The sequence below is a fragment of the Giraffa tippelskirchi genome, chromosome 10 (genome assembly GCF_054371585.1).
Source record: "Giraffa tippelskirchi isolate mGirTip1 chromosome 10, T2T-mGirTip1v1.2.pri, whole genome shotgun sequence".
Lineage (NCBI taxonomy): Eukaryota > Metazoa > Chordata > Mammalia > Artiodactyla > Giraffidae > Giraffa > Giraffa tippelskirchi.
Genome location: NC_137284.1, coordinates 3065248 through 3088205, shown reverse-complemented (window position 1 = coordinate 3088205; position 22958 = coordinate 3065248). Strand labels below are relative to the sequence as shown.

The 22958-nt window shown below is 57.1% G+C and overlaps 1 protein-coding gene and 1 long non-coding RNA gene across 2 annotated transcripts in view; both read right to left on the bottom strand.

The window, feature by feature from the left end:
- SHANK2 (SH3 and multiple ankyrin repeat domains 2) overlaps positions 1–22958 on the bottom strand; it is a 562195-nt gene that overhangs the window by 314480 nt on the left and 224757 nt on the right. The gene's annotated exons all lie outside the window — the stretch shown is intronic.
- LOC145523472 (uncharacterized) lies at positions 22306–22859 on the bottom strand. The gene is made up of 2 exons (XR_014066593.1): positions 22716–22859; positions 22306–22598 (listed from the first exon to the last, which is right to left on the bottom strand). It is a non-coding gene; the product is annotated as an uncharacterized LOC145523472 (long non-coding RNA).

The window sequence follows — 22958 nt, the reverse complement described above, 5'->3', positions numbered from 1 at the left end:
CCAGGGGATCTTCCCGACCCAGGGATGGAACCCGTGGCTCCCGCATTGCAGAAGGATTCTGTACCGTCTGAGCCACACTGGTGACGGGATCAGTGCCCGCATAACAAGAGGCATGGGAGGCATCTCTCTCTCGGCCATGTGAGTACATGGCAAGAAGGCACCATCCGCAAGCCAGGAAGAGGTCCCTTGCCAGGAACTGAATTGGCCAGCGCCTTGATCTTGGACATCTAGCCTCCAGGACTTCAGTGAGTGACAAATGGATGTTGTTCGAGGCACCGTCTGCGGTGGCTTGTGAGAGCCGCCTGACCTTCAAAGACACCACACGTGGCCGACCGTGTCCCTCTCCCCTGCAGGCCCCCGGGGGTCCCCACCCTCCCACGGAGTGCTCCCAGCCCTGCTGGCACCTTGAACACAGCTCTGGGCATCGCCGCTGCTGTGGCCTCTACCTGGTCTCCTTTACCTTCCCCTCCTGCCCTGGTTCTTCTAACTCCAGCTCTTCAGCATCACTCGCCAGGTCGCCCCATCACAGAAGTGTCTCGACTGTCCTTTCTAAAAGGACATCCCTGTTCTTCTCTCTCTTAGCCCCTCGTTACTACTCCTCCACTGTATTTATCAAAATCTGAAACCACACCACCTGTGAGTTTGCTTATATTGGTGTATTTTATCCACAGGGACTGAGTCTGTCTTTTTTTTAAAAAAAAAATCTTCCTTTTACCTTTTATTTTTATTTCTGGTGGCACTGGGTCTTCGCCTGGCATGCACAGTTTCTCTACTGGCGGCATACGTGTGGGCTTAGTTGCCTCGAGACATGTGGGATCTTAGCTGCCCGATCAGGGATTGAACCAGGTACCCTGCCTTGGAAGGTGGATTCTCAACCACTGGACCACCAAGGAAGCCTCCTGAGCCTGTCTGACTCATTATACCATCACCAGAACACAGCTCAGCCTCTCACAAGCCATCTATGCTTCATACCTGCGCTCAGTAAATGAACAAACAAAAGGACGCACTTTCCTCCCTTACCTCCTGGACTTCATCACTGCGGCTTTCGCCGCGCTTGCTTCACTACGTGAAACATCTGTTTCTAGAACTCTTCCCACCACGAACACTTCCTCCCCACAGCTGGAACCTTCTGGAAGGCATGGGGGCAGGGCAGAGGCTGTACACAAGACACAAGACCTGGCACAGGGTGGGGGCTTAGAAATACACGTTCCCGTTATTAATATCTCAGGTCCTCGCCTGTCCATTCATATCTGGGTCATCTATTAACTGTGGTTTCCTTTGGTTACACGTCTTGTTTTCCTGCTTCTTTGCTTGTCTAGTTATTTGTGATTCTGTATCAGCCATTGCATTTGATATGTTGTAGAGACTCTGGGTTCTGCTATCTTCCTCTGAAGAGTGTGGAGTTTCTCTAGCAGGGAGTAAAATTATCAGAACAGTCTATTCTGTGAAGGCATGGCTTTTATGCTTTTGTAGGGAATCCCTGTTGGCTTGGTCCTTGTGGGAGGTCCTGACTTCTGGGGCCCTTCTGGGGCTCTGGCAGAAAATCTCAAGGGTTTGCCAAACTCCTGTAGTAAGACAGAGCTCAGCTTCCTATTGTCTCTCCTTGGCTCTTTGAGTTTTAAACTACTTTGTTCCACCGGGATCCCTGGACTCTCATTTTGGACAAACAGTTCAGAAGTCAGTCAAGGATTTAGGGGGATTTACGTGCAGATCTGAGGACTCTCCCTCTATTTCCAGCTACTCATGCAGCCCTGATCTTGGCCTCCAACTGCTGAATCTTCAACCCAGAGAAACTCACTTTCTGTCAGGGGACCCCTCTTTCACGTGGGTTCCCCCCAACCACACACCTGCATGCATACACAGTGTGTAGCAGTGAGTCCCTGATCTGCATGTCCAGAGGCAGCAGGGAGAGGGGGGAGAGGAGACTCTGGTGAGCTGGTCAGTGGTCAGTGGCCTCGGAAAGTAAGGTGACGAGATGGGGATGGCGGCTGCCTCCCGTGAGCAACCCGGGATGAGCAGGTGAGGGCTCTGAGGGCCAAAGCAGTGGTCGGTTCTTCAACACTAACCCCTGTGTCATCCTCGTAGCCCCCCACTCCGAATACCCACACAGTGCAACCCAGGGCTGGACCTGCTACACGTTCTGTTCTCTCTGCAGCCCAGTGAGGTGGGTCCTTTCACACCCACTTTACAGATGTGAAGACCGAGGCTCAGGAAGTGCCAGAATTCATCCAACCCCTTTCCCGTCACTCCAGGGCAGCACTGACCTCACTTTCACCTCCATCTCAACATCAGAGCTGGAGGTGGGCTTCCCTGGTGGCACAGTGGTAAAGAATCCGCCTGCCAATGCAAGAGACACAGGCTCGATCCCTGGTCTGGGAAGATCCCCCGTGCAGTAGAGCGACTAAGCCCGTTCGCCACGACTACTGAGCCTGTGCTCTAGAGCCCAGGAGCCACAACTCCTGAGCCCACGAGCTGCAACGACTGAAGGCCACGAGCCCCAGAGCCCATGCTCCAAAATGAGAGACGCCCCCGCCCTCCAGCTAGAGCACCGCCCCCACTCGCCACGACCAGAGAAGAGCCTGGCCAAAGCCAGGCAGTGGCGTCCTGACCACCGGACGGATGAGAGCTGGGTGGGACCCGACGGGGGGGGGGAGGGGGCCCACCTGGGAGGTGGGTGATGAAGGAGGAAGCCAGCTGAGTCATCTGTGTGTATCCTGACCTCACCTCTGCTTGGCTGTGGGTCCTGCCTCTGCTGGGCCTCAGTGTCCCTGTATATCCATAAGGGGCCCAGCAGAATGTTCCCTGGAAGTCCTGGCTGGCAAATCCGAGGGCCCTGTGCAGCATCCTTGTCTGAGAGCTGGAGGGGGTTCTCGGGGCTGAGTAGCAGGATTTCAGGAGAGCAGCCTGGGTCGGCTCCCAAGCTTTTAAGAGACACCATGGGCCATCCCAAGGTGGTCGAGCTGTAAGCCATGAAGGCCCAAGGCCACAGCAGTTCCTGGAAGGGGCCTGCCATCTGCCCAGTCCCGATTTCACCTGTGCTGAGGTTTGGCTGTGCAACCACGGACAGGCTGAGCCGTCTCTCGGAGCCTGTGAGCGGGGCTCTGGTGATGATGCACTTTGCACACAGGACCTCTCGGGGGCCCCTTCCATGGGAGTGAAGTGGGAGGAGGGGAGGGGTCTGCAGCCTGCCTGCTGAGGTCCCGTGGCCGCCGTGGGCTCCTCAGAAGGCCTTGCTGAGCAGAGAGCAGCACGTCTCTCTCACCGAACCTGGCTCCTGCCAGGAGCCAGCAGCTCACGTCGTGCTCAGGGAGGAAGCCAAGCCCTGCCTGGAAGCTGAAGAGGCCCACGAGATGGCAAGGCCCCTCCAAGCCACACCCTCCGAGCACCATCCTTCGGGCCTGTCCTGGGGACCGGGGGACCCTCCCCATGTCGCTGGGCTCCAGCCTTTCGTCTCTAGATTCCGACTCCATGGGTGAGTGGCCGTGCCACCCTCATCCAGCCGGGCTGAGAGGCTCGGCCTCGGGATCCCTTCCCCAGGGACCCCCAGCCTTCCTTGGGACGGGCCACAAAGCCTCTGTGTGCCCCTGGTTACCCCCCGAGTCTGTGCTGGGGGAGAACCCCGAGCTGTTCAGGGTCCACGCATGCCCAGCCCTGCCGGCCTCCCTCCACGTCTCTGGATGGACAGAACCTCCAGCACTGTTGTCCTGGCTAACGCATCCTCCACGGCATCAGTTCAGTTCATTAATACTCTGCTTTAAAAGAACCCAGCAAACGCCCCATTTTCCTAATGGGGTCAGCAACCGCTCCCGTGTACCAAACACAAGCTGTTCAGAGTCACCACCAGACAGCTCTGTCTCTGCCTCCAACTGTCACGCATCTTTCCACTTTGGAGGGGTGACAACTTTGCTCCCTAAACTCCAAGTCTAGCCCACCATAGCCACGTCTTCAAGAAGGTTGTTTAAGATGCTGCGCGTGTTTCCATTGCGGCCTAGACTTGTCCACTCCTAGCGGAAAAGCTGGGGAGGTGAGCCTGGTCCTGCATTCTGCCCTTCAAAGCAACTACCTACAGCCCCCGCGTTCCGGGCCACCCCGGGGCGTGTCACAGAATACCCCGTGAGCCCACATGCCCTTATTTATGTGACAAACTCCTTAGTGTCAGGCTGGGGTGGTTTCTGGCTTTTCACTTTTATAAACAACACTGCCGAGAACATCTTGCAATTCTATTCCTAGGAGTGGAATTGCCAGGTGGAAGGTCTGAAGGGTCCTACAGGTATGGATATACTTTTGCTAAACCACTCTCCCCAAAGAGTGACACTAGTGATACAACCGGGCCACTGGAAACGAATTTTCTCTTAGAAGAAAGAAATTCATTTCTGGAGAGAGAAAGAAAATGTGTCTCAACCAGACAATAGTAAATTAAGAAACACAAGGACACCAGTGAGCTAATAAAAGCACTCTCACTCTGAGTGGGTTTTTGGAGGGGATGTGATTCTACACGGAGGGGCTCATCCATCACAACCAGAGGATTCTCCTTCCAGCTGAGAAGTGGGCTGCGGTAACGCCAGCCCTTCCAGGTCGTCAGGTAAGTCCATGGAGCTTTTCCTGTTTGGCTTCATGAACTTCCGTGGAGTCTGCTTATCAGCACAGGTGGGGCTGAGGACTCTGACCTTGGAACTGGAAGGGGCAGGAGGCTGCTGTGGACCCAAGGGCACAGGTGGAAAGACAGGAGAGGCGGGTTATCACGCCCCCGAGTCATCCACACAGACCGCTCCCAGGCATCTGAGGCAGGATTCGGGGCAACACCATGAAACTGAGATCCCACAAGAAACAGGACTCAGGCGACGGAAGAGAGAGAGATGCCCAGTGAGATTAAGAATCAAACAGACGGGGACCTCCTTGACACTCCAGTGGCTGAGAATCTGCCTCCCAGGGCAGGGGGACGAGGGTCGGATCCCTGATCGGGGAACTGAGACCCCACAAGCCGCGGGGTAACTAAGCCCGTGCTCCTCAATCACTGAGCCCACGCGCCACAACAGTGACCCCACGGGCCGTGACTCACAGCCGGCGCAGCCAAATAAATAAATATTTAAAAAAGAATCAGACAGGCGGCCGTGCGTGCAAGAATGCACGTTCCCCATAATTATCGAGAGATGGAAAATAAGGGGCTAGACCAAAGGAAGAAAAGACGGTGTGCGTTTCCAACTTGCCAGCAGCGAGGGTGTAAAGAGATGTCCGGTGAGGTGGTGCTGCGCTGACCTCGCCAGGGCTCGAGCCCGAGCTTCCTGCCATAGGAGTGCAAGCAGCTCACAGCGGGGCAGGAAAGGGCAGACGGTCCCTGTCTCCCCCAGGATAAAGGCGGCCCAGGGCAGCAGCCAGGCACCCCCGACTTTGGGTTTCATGTCTTTTGCAAAGTGGAGAGGCAGGGAGGGGGATGGCAGGGTCTGGGACAGGCCATCAGGAGGACAGCAGCCACGTGCAAAGTCAGAAAGAGACAGCAGGGAAAAGACCCGTCTATCTGGGCAAAAAAGGACCGTGGCCCTGAGCCCTCAGGGCCACAAGCTGCTCCTCTGTGAACTAGTCACAGTAACAGTGGTGATGCTGACGCTGGTTGACGCCGACCCTCTGCTGACCAAGTCCCAGCCCGGCTTTAGCACCGCGTGAGCCTCATCTCAGCACCAACTCAACAAGGGGCAATACGGCCCCAGGATACCAGGAAGGCGACTCCTGCTCAGAGAGGGTCAGTAACCCACCCAAGGTCACACAGCCGGGATGCAGGCTGAGGAGTCTGCTCTCACTTAAACCAGCACTCGCTCCGGTGCCTGGAGGACCTACCCCAGAAGGTGCCGTGGGCACCAAAGGGGATGATCCAAGCCTGGAGCCTTTGGCGAGTCCCCGGCAAGGAGGACACGCGTGCCCAGGTTGCAGGATGGGATTTGGGAAATTATCCCAGTTTGCTGAACAGCTCTGAGCCAGGGAGCCGGGCCTGCTCCCCTCCTTTGATTAGGGGCGCTACCTTGGCTGGGCCGTCGGGGCCCCGGAGCATTTGGCTGAGGTCATGGTTTCATGGGGGAGGGGTGCAGGCTGGTGCAGAAGGGGGGTCCCCACCACCCCCTGCATGGTCCTGTGATGGCCTCGGGGAGACCGAGGCACTGGCCTCTGCTTTGGGTCTCCGCAGAGCTGTCCAGGGCCGCAGGGCTCCTCCAGCAGCTGGGGTGGGGTGTCCTGCCTCCCCCAGCACCACTTTGACGAGGGGGGTCCCACCACGGCCTTATCTCTCAGGCCCTTGTCTTCTCTGTGCTATTAAGCAAGAACGCAAGGCCAGGAAGCACAGCGTGCACCCGAGTCTGCTGCTGGCATTAACAATGTGGGGGGGCATGCCTGGCTTCCGGATCACCCATCGGGGCGGAACTGCCCCACCCCGTCCAGCAGAGGCGCCACAAATCCACCTGAAGCTCCTCCGGACAGGGGCCCGGCGCCCACACCCTGTGGGGGCTCGTCTCTGCACCGGGTCCCCGTGTCCAGCCCCCCATTAATTCAGGGCCCCAGGTCACAGACGCAGTGTCTAAGCCATCTGAACGCGCCCTGGGGTCGTCACATAAATGAATTGGCTTGGCTTTGCCTGGGGGGCACCCCCACCCTCTGAACCCCCCGAGCCTTCCTAGTCTGGCCTCCAAGCAGGTCACCTAGGAAGGTGTGGACCAAAGCTGAGGACAGGACCTGGAGACGCGCCCAGGGTCCCCGGGGTGGGGTGCTGGGCCAGAGGGGACCGGCTGGGGTGGGCCGCGCGTCCCCGAGGCTCCGAGGTGGGCGGGCCAGGGCTGGGGGCGGCGCCACGTGCATCCTCAGCTGCTGAAAAGGGCGTGAGGTCCGAGGCACTTCACTCTCCAGCCCACGGAGCAGAAGGAGGCCTCTCCCAGGACAGCGCTTTCCCTGAGTCTCTTAGCTACGGCAGTATTATTACGACTTCCTAAAAAAGAAGCCGGCACCCTGGATTTCTACAGAAAATCTCATTTCAAATGCCGTGACGAGTGACTATTTTATCGAAATGTGTCTTGCAGTACGGGTGAAACGATCTGCCGTGAGCTGCCGGGAATCTGGGGACTCGGGGCTTTGCATGACAGCTGCCCGCTCTCTGAGCACCCCTGGAGAGGGAAGGGGACGCCCCCAGCCCACCCCCGGGCAGCCCCCCAGGCCCAGCAGTCACACGGTGACTCTGGTGTTGACTCAGTATGGCTTTCCCAAAGTGAGTTTCATGGGACCCTGAGGGCCCTGGAGGCAGATGGTGCAAAACAGGCTCTGCAGTCAAGTTTTGGGAAACGCCAGGTCAGACAAAGCTGGGGGCTTCTTTACCGCAGGCCCCACCTGGGCCTCTGATGTTCTAAACACATCCTGAGGGTCCAGGAAGGGGACAAAGAGGGCAATGTTTCCAGAGGGCTTCAGCTGCGGACTTGTGTCTTGCAGAGCCGGCAGGAGCTCCACAGAAGCCAGGACTCTGCCCGTGTGACCAAGAGCGCAGGCTGTGGCACCCCCCACCACGGCTCACCCCGGGGTGCAGGCATCTCACTTCGGAATCAGAGCCCTGTCCTGCCCCGTGGGATGAGCCTGACCCCAGCCCCCGTCGGAGACCACCAGGAAATCAAACTGGTACTTGGTTCTGGGGACCGGTGCCACGCAGATACACAGGCCTGCTGACCTGGGGCCCCTGCTCAGGGGTGCACATCCCGGGAGCATGGACGGCTGGGGCCCTGAGTCACGACTGGTGATGCAAACAGCCTGAGCTGAGCCCTCGGGGCGATGAGCAGGCTGGTACGGCCACCGCGGGGAGAGATGGCCTCGGTGAGGACAGTGGCTGGTGATCCTGCCAGGCCTGCCCAGAAATAAGGGGCCTGGCCGCGGGGCGCCTGCCTCCACTGGAGCGCACCAACCTCCCGGCCTCGGTTTCCTCCTCCATCAAATGGGAAACTGAGGCGCTCGAGGGAGGACGAAACGTGCGGACACACACGTCAGCTACTCCTGGCTCCTTCCTCCCTTTGAATGAGGTGAGAGATGGTGACCCCTCACCTCTTCTCGAGGCATTTATGCAGCCAGAAGGAAACCAAAGCAGAAAATATGCAAACAGGAGCGTCACGTCAAAGCTCCTGACGCTGCTGTTTATCCAGTCTTCTTCTGGCTGATGGTGGGGTAAATGCTTCGCTACCTTGTGTGCACGCTCAGTCACTCAGTGGTGTCGGCTCTGAGACCCTCTGGACTGCAGCCCGCCAGGGTCCTCTGTCCACGGGCTTCTCCAGGCAAGAATACCGGAATGGGTTGCCATTTCCTCCTCTAGGGGGTTGCCCCAACCCAGCAGTTGAACCTGCATCTCCTGCCATTGCAGGCAGACTCTTTACCAGGGCTTCTCTACTTTATCTTCTTTTAAAGCAATTATTTTTAATAGTGGTCAAACGCACACAACATAAAATGCACCATTTCTGGGAGTCCTGTGGTGGCCTAGTGGTTAGAATTCCAGGCTTTTGCTGCCGGGGCCCAGGTTCAATGCCTGTTTGGGGAACTGAGATCCCGAAAGCTGTATGCACGTCCAAAAAATTATTATTATTATCATGTTTACAATTTCTAAGTGTACAGCCTGGTGGCATTAATTACACTCACGCTGCTGTGCAGCCATTCACCCGGAGAACGTCTCCTGAAACTGACCCTCTGCCCCCTTTCACCACTAACCCCACAAATCCCTCCGCGGTCGGGGTCCCACCGTCTACTTTCTGACTCTCTGAGCTGAGGACTGCAGGTCCTCTTACGAGTGGACTGGAGCAGGGCGTGCCCCTCCGTGACTGGCCTGCCCCCCTCAGCACGTCCTCTAGGTTCCTGTGGTAGCAGGCGTCAGAATTTCCTCCCTGAACCCCTTGAACCTTCACAACAGGGTTAGGAGGTTGATACTCAGATGGCCAGAGTGGCTCAAGCAACATGCCCAAGGTCACCCAGCCCCATCTGGGACTGGACCCTGGAAACGTCTGCTCCAAGCCCCACCCGGCACTGGCCAGCCTCACGACCATGAGGAACAGGAAGGAGGAGAGGTTCTCACTGAATTTTTCCCTGAATGAGAAGCCTGCGTTTGCTGGTGGCAGGCGCGGCTGGTTTACACGGCTCCCTCCCACTCACCCAGCCAGTGCCCAGAGCTGCTGAAAACGTGTCCTGGCCGCTCCTACTGTCAGTCTCTGCACAGAACTCCTGCTGATCACGCCCAGGTCTCCAAACTTTCCATCCTACCAAGTCCCTCCTCTCCATCCCTTAGATCCAAACCACAAAACCTCACAGGGAAAGGACAGACCTTCCTCCGGGAAAGATCTCCTCAATTAAGGCAGAATAAAGGGCTAGTGTGGCTCAGGCTCTTGCCCATCTCTCCCCTCTCTGTCCTTCTCTCTTCCTCTGAAACAGACCCTGGCCCTTGAGTTGGTCACCTGCTCTCCCAGAAAGATGGTATTTCCCTTCTAGGAGGGAGCTGTATGGTAAGGTCCTAGCCAATGAGATGCCAATAAAAGCAATGTTTCCATTTAGAAGTATCATTACATGGTAGGGACATGCTTGTCTCCTACCCCCTTTTCTTTCTGGCTGATTAGAATGATGATGTGATGGGTGGACTTGAAGCAGCCACTTCGGACTCTGGGGGAAATCGGGAATGAAGTCCACACATAGCGGAGTAATAAGATAGAAGGAACTGGGCCTCAGACACCATGGAACACTGCCCCATGGCTGGAATACATAGCTGAACTTTTATCGGAAAGACACAGACTTTTGAAAATTTTGGAATTACTTGGTTACTAATAGCTAGATCTCACCACAACTACTAGAGGCTGGCAACACTGATTTTTTAATAGCCAGGAGAGAAAGGGTACAGTCATTAGGTGCTTTGGGGCCAGTTGGACCCAAGGGTGGGGCTCAGCTCCCCTGAATGGGTGCAAGGCTCAGGTCCACCATGGTCCTCATAGTCTGGTGGAAAAGACAGACTTCTAAACAGATAATTACAACACTATGTAATCAATTAATACCAGGCATACGGTGCCAGTTCCTATACACTCTTGAAAGTAGTAAAACACAGTTTCTTTTAAAAGCAAGACCTTACAGGCCACTCTGCATATAGAGAAGCGGAATCTGCAGTGTCCACTGACCGTGAGGGAGACCTGGGGAGTCTGCAGGGGAGACAAGCACTCTGATTCAGACACAACACCCTGCTCTATGTGGAGGAGCATGTGGCCCAATATCCAGCTGCTCGCAGAGCATTTAGAACAGAGGTCCCCAACCCCCCAGGACAGATCCACAGTCTGTTCGGAAGCAGGCCGCACAGCAGGAGGGCTTAGCTTCGTCTGTATTCACAGCCACTCCCCGTCACTCTCCTGTCAGGTCAGCGGGCACTAGATTCTCATAGGAACGTGAACCCGACTGTGAGCTATGAATTCCAAGGACCCAGGTTGTGCGCCCCTTTGTGAGAATCAGCCCGAAACCATCTCTCTCACCCTGGTCCATGGAAACACTGTCTTCCATGAAACTGGTCCCTGGAGCCAAAAAGGTTGGGGACTGCTGATTTAGAAGGTGCTTTAGGGCTTCCCTGGTGGCTCAGATGGTAAAGAATCTGCTTGCAATGCAGGAGACCTGGGTTCAGTCCCTGGGTGGGTAAGATCCCCTAGAGAATGGAATGGCTACCCACTCCAGCATTCTTGCCTGGAGAATCCCATGGACAGAGGAGCCTGGCAGGCTACAGTCCATGGGGTCACAAGAGTCAGACACGACTGAGTGACTAACACTTTCACTTTTCCCTTTCCCCGGGCCCTGGGGCAGTGAAGGCTAAGGGAGGTGCTCTGTGTGACGCAGGGTATGGATGGGAGGACTATGGAGGGCACAGAGGACTGAAGGTGTCCCCTCTTGAGGGCGGCAGTGGGACAGGCTGTGATCTGGGAAGCCCAGGGCTCTGGAGAGGCGGGGTGTTTTCCCTGAGACCCGCGGCCAGCACACGTGTGTTGACAGGAAGAACCCAGCGTGGGGTCCAGGGAGGCGATCACCTTGGAGAGGCCAAGAGCCAGCCAGTCTCCGCGTCCTTGTCCACAAGATGAAGCTGATGGCCCCTGACCCAGCGATGAGGGCGGTTACAGGGAGAGGCAATCCCGGACGCCTGGTGTTGCATTTGTGTGGATGGACAGAGCCTCGGCAGGTCCGACAGGGGATGGAGTTTTCAGAATGTCTTCAGACTGTTTCAGGGACTGGATTCCAGAACCCCAGGTGGGTGGGGCTGGACCAGGGGTCCAAGCGCCTCCCACAGCCCTACTGCTCAGAGCTTTGGAAGCTCCAGAACCTTCCAGCACCCCCAGGGAACTTTCCCCGCCCAAGAGGACGAATGGGAACCAAAGCTGGGCCTGGGGAGCACCTGCGGCATCTCTCCCGCTTTCTCTATGGCCAGCGGGGTCCCGCGCAGCTCCCTCTTGGCCCATACGACACAGGCAGGTGTGCCACGCAAACAGCTCCTGTGAACTTGGAGCTGGCCTCATGTGGGATGAAGTCTGGGCATCCTTGACAACTCCCAGTCAAGGCAGGAGGTAACACTAACATCTGGGCATATTCTCTGAATCGAGGTCCTGGGGCTGCCATGGCAACCGGCAGAGCTGGGCGAAGAGCAGCGATGCACTCTCTCAGGCTCTGGAGGCAGAAAGTCCGAAATGAAGGTGTCAGCAGGGCCAGCTCCCCACTGGGGAGTGCGGGGGAGTGCGGGGGAGGAGCCTTTCTGCCTCTTCCAGCTTCTGGGGGCTTCAGAGTCCCTTGGCTTGTGGCTGCATCCCTCCAGCCTCTGCCCCGTCTTCTCTGTGTGCATACCTGTAGGTCTCTGAGTCTGAAGCCCCCTCTCTTTTCTTTCTCTCTTAAAAAAAAATTTACTCACTTATTTGGCTGCACCAGATCTTTGTTACGGCAATGTGGGATCTAGTTCCCTGACCAGGGGTTGAACCTAGGCCCCCCTGCATTGAGAGCATCGAGTTTTAGCCACTGGACCACCAGGGAAGTCCCCTTCTCCTTTCTCTTATGAAGACGCCAGCCAATGGATTTCAGGCCCATCTTAATTCAGTGCAACCTAATTTTAACTGAACTAATTAAATCTGCAAAGACCTTATTTCCAAATAAGGTTACATTCGGAGGTTCTGGGTGGACATAAAGTTTTCTTTTGGGTGGGGGGACACTGTTCAACCTGCTTCCCAGGTAGCACAGTAGGAAGGATCCTCCTGCCCGTGCAGGAGATTCAGGAGATGCAGGTTGGACCCCTGGGTCGGGAAGATCTGCTGGAGGAGAAAGTGGCAGCCCACTCCAGTATTCATGGCTGGGAAATCCCAAGAACAGAGGAGCCTGGCTGACTACAATCCATGGGGTTGCAAAGAGTCAGACATGACTGAACACACACATGCTATTCGACCCCGTGAGACCTCCCAGAGATGAGACGCCTCAGTATTGACAGTGATTATCTCAGAGGAGTGGGGATTGGGGCAATTTCAGATGAATCCATCTTTGTGTAATTTCTGTGAAGATCAAATATGAACTCTCTAAATAAACACATACATTTTTGATCAAGAGCCAAATTGTTTCAAGTCCCCAAGGCCCTTTGTTAACCATCATTTGAAGGAAAGTCACCTCCCTCCCACCCCTGCAGGAACGCTGGCATAAATCCTGCTGAGTCCACCCAGGAGAAGGTGACCAGCTGATGAGTGAGGTGCCTTAGAACCGTGGCCGCCACCACTACCCAGGAGAGTCCCCGGGGCAGAGGAGGCTCTGACCCCAAGGGCGAACCTTCGTCTCCCGTTCAGGGCAGAGCTAGCAAGGGCCCTTCTCTTTGGGAGATGCAGGAGGTGTGGGTGGCAAGGCGCAGCCCCCTGCGGCAACCACGGGACAGTCCAGCTCCAGAAGCCATCTCCGCGCCCGGCTGGGAGCAGACGCCACGGCAGCCAAGCCCCACCCCGGACCAACCTGCCCCGAGAGGGGACGGGACTCTGGTCACCTGCCGCACCCGTGGCCCCCCCAGGAGGGGGACGGGGCACAGGCCACACTCAGTTACATTTCTGCAGGAGGTCAGAAGCACGTTTCAGCCCCCATCGTCGGAAACCTGGCCCTGGAGGTCCTAACTACCATCCAAGCAGCGCAGTGGTCTGGGGCCTGGACCCGCCGTCCCAGAAAACCGGATGATTCCGGTGACCCGTCTCGGGGAAAGGACGGCCCTGTGGCCCTGGCTGTGCGCACGGCGGGCTCACCTGCTTGTCACCGACTTCATTACGAGGGACAATTAAAAACGCCTGCCCTGCTCCGGCCTCCTCCCCCATCCACCCTGGTCACGTGACAAAAGAGGCAGCGGAAACAAACAAGGAGCTCTGAGCCCAGACGACTGGCGTCTTCTTGGCTGAGAAGTCAGCCTGGCCGCTGGAAGCTCCGGGTGCAGGAGTTTGGGAACCTGATGGCTCGGGCCCCCCCAGTTACAGACGGCAGGACCTCTCTGCCCTCCACGGCCCAGGCTCAGGTCCCATCCTCCCAATGATCCCAACAGCCTGTGGATGGTGGCCCTTCAGTCAGGCCGTGTTCCTTCCTGGTCCAACTGAGCCCAGAGTCCCTCAAATGCCGCTCTAACCAGGGCACGGCTTCGGAAATCGCCCAGGGCTCCCGCTGCCCAGCCCCACCCACCTGCCCTCTCCCCATTCACACACGGTGCCATCCATCCTCCACGGGCCCCTGGACGAGGGGAGAGCGTCACCCATCACCAGCCCTCTGTGTGCATAAGCCCCGCCCCCCAGCGGGGGACACTGCCGGAATACAGGGGACACTGAGCCCTGTGATGGGTCAGGCACGTCTCTAGCATCTACGCATGTACTGACCCTCATGGGAACCTGGCGGCGGGTGTGAATCCCAACCCCCCGACCACACCATCCCACAAGGGGGTCCCAGGTACTCGGCACCTACTGAAGCTGAATTCCCCACCATCTGGGTCCCCACCGCCCTCCTCTATGTACAGAAGCTCAGCAGGCCCTGACCCTGGCCCCCTACGGCCACCAAGACAGGACCTGGCAGTGGACACAGTGGCTGGCCCTTGGACGACCCTCAGAAGACACAGCCCAGTGGGACCCAGAGCCTTTCTCCTGCTGGCCTCTCTTTCTGCCTCCCTGAAGGGTCTGAGCAGGGCCACATGCGTGTCACACGGACTGACAGGCAGAGATCTTGGGAATCATGTTTGTGGATCAGGTCAAAGCTTGGCTGGGAAAGCGAGGGTGGAGCTGCGTGTAGAGAACATGCCAGGAGCCACTGCCCAGCCTCCCGCTGGTCCAGGGCCCAAAACTTGTGAGGAGGCTCCTTGGGCATGAATAGCGGTGAGAAAATAGGAGTGTGGGAATTCCTGGGTTCAAATCTTGGCCCCCAAGCTCACAGCAGACAGTGGGTGAAGATAAACTGGCCGCCCTTGAAGGCAGGAGAGCTGCCTTCTGTGTACGGGGCACGGCCTCAACCTTGAGCAGAGGGCCTGGCAGATGTGGCCACAAGCTCACAGCAGATGTGGGATGAATGGACGGATGGGTAGGTGGATGAGAGGAAAACAGGGAAGCATGAAGGAAGGGAAGAAGAAAGGAAGGGGAGATGGATGGATGAGGGGCTGATGGGAAAAAGGGAGAAAGGAAAGCAGGAAGGATAAGTGGGTAGATGGACACACAGATGAATGAATGGGTGGGAGAATAGGTGGGTGGATAAATGGATGGATGGATAGACGGAAGAATGGATAGATGGATGGATGAGGGATGGATAGGCAGATGGATGGGTGAACACAGATGGATGGGTGGGTGGCAAGATGGATGGGTGGGTGGGCGGATGGATGGGAGGATAGATGGATGGATGAATGGTATACAGTTGTGTGGGCTGAATGGATGGTTGGAAGAATGAATGAGTACGTGGGTGGGTAAACGGACGCATGGATAAATGGAGGGACGGGTGGGCAGGTGGATGAATGGATGAGCGGGTAGGAGGATGAGTGCTTAAAAATTACAGTATTATTTATGTCAGGCTCTATGCTAACATCTTTAAGAGGGGCTGGGGATAGGAGATCCGAGGCCAAATCCAACAATTTTAATAAGTCACCAATATATACAAATTGAGATATTCCCTCACAAAGCCTATGCTTCTGGACACACTCGTACACCTAGAGCCCGTGGTGGCACCCCGCCCACGCTGCTCCATGGCACCCACCAGCTGGGGCCAAGCACCAGCTACCACCCCCAAAAGGGGCGAGCTCACGGGGTCCCCACTGCCCCTCTGCAATCTGCAGCACTAGGAAGAGCGGGAAAGACTCTGTGCTTCCACGTCTCTCTCAGAAGAGGGAAAAACAAGCCCAGAGCAGCTGTGTGCGCAGAGGACACTGCCCTCCGCCTGGCCGGCTGTCCCGTCCCCGCTGTTTGCACGGTGTGCCTTCGGCCCTATGATGAGGCGCCCGATTCCGGCTTTCTCGAATCACCATTACCAGGAGCTTCAAAAATCCACGCAGTAAGCCACCGGCAGAGCTGGGGTTCAAACACACCCGCGTCTGTCTGTCTGCGCCCGGAACTCCTAGCACTACTTTGCCTGCTGTCCTCGGTCTCCCTGGGGGCCTCTGGTCACCCACCACCTTCACTGGCGGGTGGTCAGGGGCCCTGCACACTCCCCGCCCAAGGCCCCCAGCACTGCAGTCCATGCCGGGGGCGGCATGGAGCATGACCGGGAGACCTGAGCCCAGGGGGGTGGGACGCCCAGGAGGCATCGTGAGGTATGGCGGCCTCCACACGTGGCGGGAGTGGTGAGTTGCAGCGACATGCTTCCCTGGAGAGACGCCGGAACCCCATTCACGGCGGGCTCCTAGCTCCGTGAGTTCACCTGGAGGTCGGATGGGGTGGCACTGGCAGGTAAGATCCAGGGGGCAAGTCCACAGGCCGGCGCTGCGTGCCCGCGGCCAGTGATCGCAGGGGTCCCTGGACCCGAGCGTGGCTGGTCAGGGGATGTCTGCAGCTCCGCCGGCCCATCTTGGCATCTCGAAAGCGCAGACTGTCAGGGCGGGTGGCAAGACGCCAGGGGGGAGGGGGAGTTATTCAAATCAGAGCACACCCGTGACCTGTGCTTCTCAGCTTTCATCCCAGCCCAACTGTGCCGGGAGCTAAAATTAGGGTGTGGCTTGTACCCGGCCTGTGCTCTGTCGAGAGAGACACCCGGAGCATCTGCTCCCCGTCCCTTGCTCGGGATGCGTTTTAAATGCAGCCATCAGAATTCAGCGCCACATTCGCAGGAAAAAAAATCGGCAGTCCGGGCCACGGAATTTGCATAGCGCTGCGTGGTCGGGCTGCTTCTTCATTTAATCCTTAGCGTGCCACGTCGGGCGGGCAGAGGCAGTGGGGACTTGGGTCTAAAACGACACACGTGCCTGCACACACCGCCAAGCCTGTTGCTTCCTCTGGCCTCTGCCGTCCGCCCACCTGAGCACCCCATCCTAGGCAGCAAGGCAGACTCCCAACCTGCCCCCGCTCCATCTCCCAGGACGCGGCAGCCTCCGGACACAGACCTTGCTTCCCTCGCCTCCCCAAAGGCCGACTGTCCACAGAGCAGCCCATGGGCTCTTTGTGAAAATTCTAATCGGGGTGACTCCTTCGCCAAAACCCATCCAGGGTTCTCGTCAGGTTTAGAAGGAAACCCAGACCATTGCTTTTGGACCAGACCTTGAGGACCCAGCTCCTGTGGCCCACCTCTCCCCCAGGACTGTGGAGCCCCGGCCCTGCTCAGACACACACACCTGGCTCCCCGAGGTGCTGAGGCCAGCTCAAGTCAGCTCTTTCCCACCACGTGTTGGCAAAAGCCGTGTCAGTAATGTGCGACCGCGCATTTCCGCACGGCGGACTCCTCCCTCCAGACAGCGTGCAGCCCACATGGCACCCTCCGTAAAGCCCTCCGTGATCATTCTGTTTGAATGGGGGGCAGTCTTCTCTGCGCCAGGCACAGTCAACAGAACTTAATATCTACTGCTCTGTGTCAATGGATGAAGAGATGGATGAGTGGATAGGAGGGTGGGTGGGTGAGTGGATGGAGAGCCCGACAGGAGAGTAGACAGGTGGATGGACAAAAGCATAGGTAGATGAATAATCACCACCCCTTACGCGGAGTCAAGCTGAAAGTAGAAAATGGCCATGAAACCATGTATTACTAGTTTTAGAAAGGTGTTGACATTGAGACAAGATTGTGGGTGCCAATTCTCTCCTATGACAATGAAGGAGCACCTACTGTGTGTGGGAATGTGGGAAGCTTGGCCAGGTTCTTCAGCTGCTAAATCTTTTTGTACTTCACTCCACCCCTTTCCCTCATCGTAACTTTGGGTAGAAGCTGTGTTCTAGTCCAATTGTACTAGGTTAAACCATCAACAGTATCTCTTTCCTTCCTTTTTTCCCTCCCTCCATCCCTCCATCCACGTTCTCATCCACCTTCCCATCCACTTATCCACTCATCCAGCTACACATCTGTCCATCTAATTACCTGTCCACCCACCCCATTTTCACTCATTGAACAAAAACTGAATGAGCACCTACTGTGTGCCAGGCCCTGTGTTAAGCACTTAGGATGAAGTCATGAATGATACATTCTTCAAGGAGGACATCGTCCAGTGAGGGGAGGTGAAAGCCAATAAAGAAAAAGGGCACGTGAACCATTCCCTCCATTCAGACGGCTCATTTCTCTGGGAGGCTGAGTGCAGCTCAGACAAGGCTCTGCCCCAGGACCCAAGAGATGACACAGCCAGCGCTGCTCACCCTGCGGGCCTCCCCGAGGACAGTGCGGGCCTTCTGGGCTCCACGTGCTCAGGGGAGAAGCCAATGTGCGGAGTCCACAAGCCCTGCAAGTCCAAGGTGGCAACCCCGCCAGGCATCTCGGTCGGACCCCGGGGAATACGTCCTGCCTCTCACCTGCAAGCTTCAAGCCTGCCCTTGGGGCACTGTGTTTCACAGCGAGCCCTGCTGTGAAGCCTCTGCTTCCACTTGGAAGTAAATAGGTCCCAAATCTACTAATGGTTTTTCTCCTCCAAACGCCCTTTTAAAATGGGTCGTGAGGACTAATGCTTTAAAAATACCACAAAACAAGGTCTGGGAGGGCTCCGATGCCTCAAAAATGTATTGAGATAGAAATTTATACGTTTTCCTACATCAACAGCATCAAAACGGGCTCTGAAATGAGGCAGAATAGTTGGGCCCTCTGACTGCGAAAAAATTCCCAGCCCGATCCACACCTGAACACACCTTAGAATGTATGATTCCCATCAAAATTCTCATCAGAAGTCTTATTTGGTGGAAAATAGGTTTTAGAATTGGTGTTAAAAAAATCCCACTCCTGGGAGTAATTGCCCTGAGCTGGCCTCTTTGACAACAGTTAACTCTCCCTTGCTCAGAACCAGGGGTCCCCGTCTTTGAATTTCCAGCTGGGAGCAAACCCGGCACCCCACAGGCATCGCTGCAGGGGGCGTGCCCCGTGAAGAGCCGGAGGGCGAAGACCCAAGGCCGAAAGGGCCTGCAGGCGGCAGCCGCACGTCCGTTCATCACGGAGAAACCCAGCTGAGGGCCAACTCATGCCAGGGGGTCAGGGCAGGGAACAAGCTGGACATGGCCCCGTCCTGAGAATCAGATCATAAACAAGCCCAAGAACAAACGAGTGATCTAACCCGGAGGAGAACGACAGGGTGGGCAGGCAGCTGCCACTGCAAAGCTCAGGGCACCTCCTGAGTCAGATGATGGGGTCTGGGGGTAGAAGGGACCTGGGCCAGGGGCTGCCCGGCCCCGAGGACCCTCTAGGTCCTCAAGGTTGATGCCCAAGGTTCTGCCCCTGAGACTTTAATCACCAGCTAAAACCGCTGGGAACCTCTCCTTGGTGGTCCCAGCCCTTGAGTGGCTCCCCCAGCAGCCGCTCTGCCCCTGAGCTCCGGCATCACCCTTCCCCTCGCCCGGCAGTTACCATGGGAGGGGGCCACACTGACGATGTGGTCCCCGCCTCGTGTGAAGTCCCCGTGGTGGCCCGTGTCCTGGCATGGACTCCAAGGCACACAGCACAAGGGAGCCGTCTGGGTCTACAGCCTCTCGGCCAAACATGGCCAGCAACCGCAGACAGCACAGCCGGGTTACGCGCTCCCTGCCAACGGGCAAGCAGGAACAGGAGAACTCGGGGCCATGGCCCCATGCTTCCCTCTGGCACCAGAGTGGGGAGATGGTTTAGGAGGACCTGAGACACAGGAGAAGGGATGGAGGAGCCTGGATCCACCTCTGCGAGAAGTGGGTGATTAGCATTCCGGGGCCAACTAGACGGAAGCACAAACCAGCGGGCAGATAAGACCCGGGAACGTCCAGGGCTGACATCTGGCTACGAAGAGTCCCAAGTGTTCCTCTCGTTGGATTTTCAGAAAGTCAAAATCACGGTTTGCAGCCGACCTCGGCTGGGTTTGAGGATCTGAGGGCAGCGACTGCCAAGGAGGGACGATGAAAGCAAAAGTCTTCCTTCCCTGGTGGTCCCGGGGTTAAGAATCCACCTGCCAATGCAGGGGACTCGGGTTCGATCCCTGGTCCAGGATGACTCCACATGCCTCAGGGCAACTAAGCTGGTGCGCCACAAGGACTGAAGCTCAAGCACCCTGGAGCCTCTGCTCTGCAGCAAGAGAAGCCCTGCTTGCTGCAGCTGGAGAAAGTCCACGCGCTGCCACGAAGACCGAGCGCAGCCAAGAAACCATCAACAGGAACTGAGCAAGAACGTCTTCTTATCAGTTCATGAAAGGAGGCGGGAGCCAACCACCCACCCAACCCACTGCAGGTCCCTCCGGGTGTGGGTTTTCCTGGGTCTGCCCAGTCACCTCTGCCACCCGACAGCTTCTGCAGAAAGGACAGCATGCAGCATGAAGCCCCTAAGTAATTCCCAGCGGGTTGGGCAGTCCTGGCTGGGGGAGCACCAGGCGGGTATGAGGCTCCTAACCACCCATTCTTGCCGATGGCCACCAAACGTCACCACGTCCTGGGGACGTGCAGGGATGCGGCTGGTGGGTTTTGGTGGCGCCAGCAATGGCTGGCTGCCCCCAGGCAGACGGAGGGAATGTGCCACCCTGCAGTTACAAGATCTATTGGGACCCTCAACTTCACGTGTCTCACCTGGGGGGTGGGACTGATGCTTCTAGACCAGGCTCGCTCTGTGGGGAGCCAAGCAAGCTCCGTGCAGACCTGTGGGCCACCCAGCCTGCCTCTCCCACCCGGATGCCCATGGCATCCACTCCCAGCCAGGCTCCAGGGCACAGAGTTCCTGAGGGTGCCGGGTGTCCCGCCCACCCTGAATCTGGGGCTTAGTGGCCGGGGCTCAGGGACTGCTGGGTGACTCGGGCACATCATGCCCAAGTTGTCTTGGACGTGGGGTGAGCAGGGCATCAGGCCACTGAGTGAGGGGAGCTCCCCTTAGAGCACTGACCACGGCCCCACTGCTCCGCCACAGCTGCAGGAGGCCGCCTGTCACCTCCAGCGGTTTGTATCCCATCCCTCTGCTGAAAGTCCCTGGGCCCCCTCCTCCAGGAAACCCCTACACGTGATGCACACTGACTCCTGCACTGGGTCTGACATTGTCGCCCCCCCCCCAATTTGTGTCCCCCCAGAACCTGTGATGGGACGTTATGTGATGGGACGTTATCTGGAAACTGGGTCTTGGCCGCTGTAATTAGTTGAGATGCGGTTTGACACCGTGATTGGTGTCCTTACAGGAAGAGGACGCCCGGGGCACCATGGAGGGGATTTGAGGTCAAGCGGAACCGCAGGATCTAAGTGCTGGAAGTGCGCTTCGGCTGCAGGGCTCGGCGGCGAAGGGGGACGGAACCAGAGCCGAGCCCTCCAGTAGCCGCTGCCAGGGTCCCGGTGACAGAAAAACAGGCCCAAACCAACGGGAGGCAAGACGGCAGATTTGGGAGATATTTAGAGGGAAGGCAGGCAGGAGCCCAGTGAACCAGATGGGCTGCCAGGACGAATCTGGGGCGGTCACGGTGTCTGCTCCTGGTGCCCTAACTGAGCCGGCGATGCAAGGAGGAAGGGCTGCTGGCCAGGGAGACGGTGCGTCTGTTTTATAGGGCTGCGGGGACAAGCCCCACAGACCGGGACTTAAACCACAGACATATCGTCCCAGGGGGCTTCTCTGGTGGCTCAGGTGGTAAAGAATGGACCTGCCAATGCCAGAGACACGAGTTCCATCCCCGGGTAGGGAAGATGCCCTGGACAAGGGAGAGGCAACCCACTCCAGGATTCTTGCCTGGAGAATCTCCATGGACAAGAGGAGCCTGGCGGGTTACAGTCCACGGGGTCACAAAGAGTCAGACATAACTGAACGACTAACAGACACATCATCTCAGTCCTAGAAGTGGGAAGTCTGAAGGGTTAGCGGGCGGTTCCCTCGGGGGCTGTGGGGGGTGGGGGCAGGAAATCTCTTCCCTGCTGTGCTGGACACTTCTAGGCCATCTTTGGGGGTCTTTGGCTCCTACTGAATTGGCCAAAAAGTTCGTTCCAGTTTTTGATCCCCGCCAATGGACAAACTCAAATGACCTTTTTGGCCAGCCCAACAGAGGCATCACCCTGATCTTGGCCTCTGTCTTCACAGGCCGCTCTGCCTGTGCGCACGCCTGTCTCCACACTTCCGCTCGTGATACGGACATCAGTCCTCTTGGACTAGGGCCCACGGTAACAGCCTAACTTGATCACCTCTGTAAACACCCAATTTTCAAATAAGGCCACATTCTGAGGCATGGGGCATCAGGACCTTAACATGAATTTGGGGAAACACAGTTCAGCCCCTTATAGATGGCAGCCTGGGGTCGAGGGGTCCGGCTACCTGTTGGGTGGGTCCCACAGGGGTCAGGGGACAGCTCTGCAGCCCCATGCACAGAGGGTCGGGGTGCTGGGGGAGGGAGAGAGGGCAGACAGAGGACGCAGCCTGCATAGGTCAAGTGATCACACCGAGGCCACGTGGACCCCACACCCCAACGATCCTCTAACCCATCTGCCGAACCAGCCAGGCAGGAAAAGAGGAAACAGAGATTTGAAGAAATAAAAATGACAGTGTCTCTGATGCAAAGAGGAGAAACCCTAAACCCAGCAGAGGGAGCCACACCCAGCCCTCCCGGGCCCCTTCGGGGTCTTATGGGAAACTGTAGCCACGCGAGGGAGGAGGGGGCTGAGGGTGTCCAGCGAAAGAGGCAAGGTCCTTGTCTGACCTTGACAGAGAGAGTCAAGGCCTCTGTGATTTCCATGTAAGACTCCCTTTAATATTTAAAGCAAAGATGACGGCCCCATCCTCGGAGACAACACCATCTTGAAACCCTTAAAAGGTAGACCCAGGGTTATTTTGAGGTTAAGAACACTTGTTCATTCAGCAAATACAGATCCAGGGCACCATGGCTGAAGACCGCGGGGTGGGCGTGTGTGGGCATTTTCGAGTTGCTGGCTTCGTCATGACAATGCAGCCCATATGCTGTCTATTACGCGGCACCCCTGGCGGATCTGGGCAGACTCCCGTCATCAGTCACAGGCGGGCTCCTGCAGGGGGTGGATGGATGGATCGTCACCCTAAGTAGGGTAAATAAAGGCTATATATAGCCTCAAATCAGTTCAGGTCAAGTTTGACTGCCGATGAGGCAGGAACAAAGCGCTCACTTCTGAGATCCTTTTTCGGATGAAGGGTGTGGATCCTGCGTCTTCTGAGAGCCGTCCCTCTGGCCAGCAGGGAGCTCAGGCTGTGGAGTGGACCGCGGGGCGTGGGAGCGGAGACACCCTACCCTAGAGGCTCCTGCTCCACCCCTGAAGCTTGCAGAGGAGCGTTAACAGAAGGGAAGGAAAACACGTGGGTGAAGAGGAAACACAAGCAGGAGAGGCAGTGAGCTGAGGGCTCGGGGTGGG